Below are 4,394 nucleotides of genomic sequence, written 5' to 3'. Positions count from 1 at the left end.
GCTCCTCCATCCATGGGATTTTCCAGGCAAGAGTACTGGAGTGGGGTGCCATATACACACTACTAAATATAAAATAAATAATCAAGGAGGACCTACAGTACAGCACAGGGAACTCTACTCAGTGTTCTTTAATAACCTGTATGGGAAAAGAATATAAGAAAGAACGGATACCTATATATGTATAATGGAATCACATCCCTATACAGCTGAAACTAATACAATATTATAAATAAACTATGCATGCATGCTCAGTCACTAAGTCCTTTCTACCTCTTTGTGACCCCATGGACTGTAGGCTGCCAGACTTCTACATCCATGGAATTTTCCAGGAGTGGATTGCCAGTTCCTCCTCCAGGGGATTTTCTGGACCCAAGGATCAAACCCACATCTTTTACATCTCCTGCACTGGCAAGCAGAAATCAACTATACTCCAATACAAAATAAAAATTAAATTTATAAAAAAGGAAATATTACATCCAGCTACCAAAAGGGCCTCTTTCCCCTCCTGGGATTCCTGATGTGATGCTGGAGAGGGCAGAGCAGGTGCAGGACACCTCAGCATTATCTGAGATTGTGTTTCCCTGGCTTTGGTGTGCTTTGGCTTCTAATGGGCCCCTTTGACTTATTTTTGGAGGACCTAATGCAGGACCTCATAGACACCAGGTTAGTTGAAGGCTGAGATGTAGGTGCTTGTGGGAGTGTGAAATCCCAGCTCTCTAGCCTTGGGTTGGGATACTTTTGAGGCAAACTTATGTTCCAGAGTTCCCTGTGAAAACAGGCTGCAGCTTCCCTCCCCAAGACTTGCATGCAATCATACTCAGGCTAGTTTCATCCTTTTCCTGTCCTGATTCCCCTATGCCCTCACTGGTTTCTCTGGAAGGCCCTTTTAAAAAAAAGTTTAACTGTGCTGAGTCTTCCTTGCTGCACGAGCATTCTCTAGTTTCAGAGAGTGGGGACTACTCTCTAGATATGGTAAGTGGGCTTCTCATTGCAATGGCTTCTCTTGTTGCAGATCATAGGATCTATGGCCTGAGATCTCAGTTCTTGTGGCCTATCGGCTTAGTAGCTCTCAAAATATGAAATCTCCCCAAACCAGGGGTCCAGCATGTCTCCTACACCAGAAGGCAGATCAGTAACCACTGGACCACCAGGGAAATCCTTCTGCGAGGAACTTTGAAATAAATCACTTGTACATGAAACCTTGAGTCATGGGCTACTTCTGGGGAGGCTGACCTATGACAGTTCCCTAATCAGGCAATTCCTTGACACTAGGACTGATATAGGTTCACCTCACAAATGTTCCTATGGCATCTTGAAGCTGTCCCTGACATATGGCTTTTTCTTGCTTGAGTTTCTGAAACCCACACTAGACCACAGCTTCCAGAGGGGCAGAGCTCTAACTTGACTCTCTTACAAGTCCACATGAGTAGGTCTTGTCTCTATCCACCAGACTCTAATGTCAAAACAAGGCTAACACACAGACTTATTATTGGGTTATGAGTGTTAGGTTAAAAGCTCAACTCTGCCGTAATCAAAGTCTAAATAATCTTTTCTTAAATGCAATACATTTTCATGCGATAATAGTTCCAGTCAGTCCACAGTGATAGGAACCCCGGTTTTTCTTGTTGATAGTCATCTTCAACACATGATATTCACCTCTGGTCTAACATGGCTGCTCTAGCTCCTGTTATTATATCTGCATTCCAGAGAAGGGAATGCAGGATATGCCCCTTTCCTTAAAGAGCATACTCAACAGTTATAAAATTACTTTCACTCATTTCTCACTGGTTGCAATGAAGTCACAGAGGCATTTTTAGGTGAAAGAAAGGCTAGGAAATGAACTTTTTAGCTAAATGGCCATAAACTGGGGTTTTAGTTACCAAATGAATGAGACAAATAGGAGGGACTGTTATACCCTTCTGATTCAGTGAAGAGAAGGTGACTTACACTATGAACACATGAAAACCCCAAATCTGAAAGTCTCAACATAACTAAGCTTTATTTCTCACTCACATCTGACTTTGGTGGACAGGAGGGCCCTACTCATCACACCCTTTCAGGGAACAAAGTGGATGGAGGCATCTTCTGGATACAAGGGAAGGGAATGTGAGGCAAATTAGGATCTGACTCCAAATGCCTCACTTGGAAGTGACATATCACCTCTACCAAATTCCACTGGCTGAAGTAACTTCCATGGTCATGGCAAACCTGAGGGCGGTGGGTACACAGAAGGGCAGGGGGAGTGATCCTACTGCAGAACATTCATTATGAGTAACAAGGGCCACCACCCTTCATTCATGTCCCTGCACTTTGTTCTTTGGTTCTTCCCATGCTGCTCCTCCATCTCTTTTGACCTGTAGATATAGATTTGGATAAGATCAAAAGAGAGGACATATGCTAGGCTGTAAATATATGGGGAAAACAAGAAAGGAAAGAAGGAAAGGCAGACCGCTGGGAACCTATGCCGCCCCCCTTCGGGAGTCCACCAGCCTCTTTCCCTGCTGTCCGACCCCCTCAGCTCTGTGATGCTGGGAGACCTCAGGAAGTGGCCCGGGCCCTTGAGCCTACAGGAAGTGGATTAGAGGCTGCAGCACCCACTGCAGGTCAAATACGGCCCAAATAGGGCAAAGGTCGATGAACTGGCCAAAGTGCTGACACCCACCCAGATTAAGAACTGGCCCACCGGCAATGCATGGGACAGGCTTGATTCATGTAAATTGTACACCTTGGTCTTAACAGATCTAGATGCTCCCAGCAGGCAGGACCCCCAAACACAGGAAATGGCACCACTTTCTGGTGGTCAACATGAAGGGCAATGACATCAGCAGTGGCACAGTCCTCTCAGATTATGTGGGCTCTGGGCCTCCCAAGGGCACAGGCCGGCATCGCTACATCTGACTGGTTTATGAGCAGGAAAGACCACTGAAGTTTGATGAGTGCATTCTCAGCAACTGATCTGGGGACCACCGTGGCAAATTCTAAGTGGCCTCTTTCTGCAAAAAGTATGTCTCGAGGACCCCAGTGACCAGTACTTGTCACCAGGCCAAATGGGATGATTATGTGTCCAAGCTCTACGAACAGCTGTCTGAGAAGTAGAGGAGTGGGACACTGTCCCAGAGTCCCAAAACAGTGTTTCCCTTTAGTGATGCATGTAGATTTCTGCCCACACACACCCTCCAACCCACCCCCCTACCCCGCCACTCCCTGCCCAAGTCCTGAGCAGTCAGATTTAGGTTTAGGGTGACTTTTCTTCCCTTCTGCCTGCCCTCTATAATTCTAGGGGGTTTATGTTTTGATCAAACTTTAACTCTGTTTTGGTGGGGGTTACTTTGCTACTGTGATGGAGTTTATCAAAATGTTAATGTGAGAATGACAACCCAGATTTTAAAGAAGAAAAACAAAAAAAAAATTCTGGTAAAAAGACCAGGTCTGCAATATTAGAACAGAGCATCAAAAAATCTTTAAGGGAGGTTGAAAACAAAGAAGAGATTGACTGCCTCTGCTTTTGTGAGCCCAAGCACAGAACTGTGTATGAAGTCTCCTAATGGCATATGTTTTCACAGCCCTGTCTCACCAAGACAATGAGGGGCCCGCATGTCCACTAACCCCCAATGCCTCAGGCTGGTTACTGGGTGTCAGTGTCCCACCCTGGCTCCTTTATAGAGCAATACCAGAAAAAGCTACAGAGAGGAAGTCACTTTGCTATTAAAGCCTGGCCATCTAGATAAGCAGCAGTTCTGGGTAAGAGATTATCCAGAAATCTGAAAGTCTGTGTTGTCCAGAAATCTGAAAGTCTGTGCTTGTTAACTTGATCACTTTTTGGTGTAAAAAAAAGTCATTCTGGATGTTGTATTAATTCTGCTGTTTGCTTATAGTTGAATAAAAATAAAAACACTGTGTAGATTAAAAAAAATGAAGAAGGAAAGAAGAAAATTAAAAATAAATATTGAAAAGCATGTTTGTAATCACAATTTTGTACTTGTACAGTTTAGGTGATTTAAATAAATTTAATTTATTTAGGAATAAATTTATAAAATAAAAAAGAGAAATTTAAAATATAAATGTATTCACTAAATCCAACAAAATAATGATAATGAGACTGTACCATACTAACCATGTAGGGCAGGCAGACTCTTTACTATCTGAACCACCAGGGAAGACCAATAATCCCAATTTAAATCCCAGCTTGACCAGGGGCTTCCCTCATGGCTCAGATGGTAAAGAATCTGCCTGCAATTCAGGCTTGGTTCAATCCCTGGGTCAAGAAGATACACTGGAGAAGAGAATGAGTACCTACTCCAGTATTCTTGCCTGGAGAATTCCTTGGACAGAGAAGCCTGGCAGGCTACAGTGCATGGGGTTCCAAAGAGTAGGAAATGACTGAGCAACTAACA

At 43.9% G+C, this 4,394-nt stretch overlaps 1 pseudogene; it reads left to right on the top strand.

Annotated features, from left to right (window-relative positions):
- The first annotated feature begins 2,525 nt into the window (after positions 1-2,525).
- Positions 2,526-3,096, top strand: LOC129653624 (phosphatidylethanolamine-binding protein 1-like; annotated as a pseudogene).
- Positions 3,097-4,394: the final 1,298 nt, after the last annotated feature.

This window comes from Bubalus kerabau, chromosome 5, assembly GCF_029407905.1.
Source record: "Bubalus kerabau isolate K-KA32 ecotype Philippines breed swamp buffalo chromosome 5, PCC_UOA_SB_1v2, whole genome shotgun sequence".
Taxonomy (NCBI): domain Eukaryota; kingdom Metazoa; phylum Chordata; class Mammalia; order Artiodactyla; family Bovidae; genus Bubalus; species Bubalus kerabau.
The sequence above is the reverse complement of the archived record's forward strand: the minus strand, read 5'-3'. Positions and strand labels throughout refer to the sequence as shown.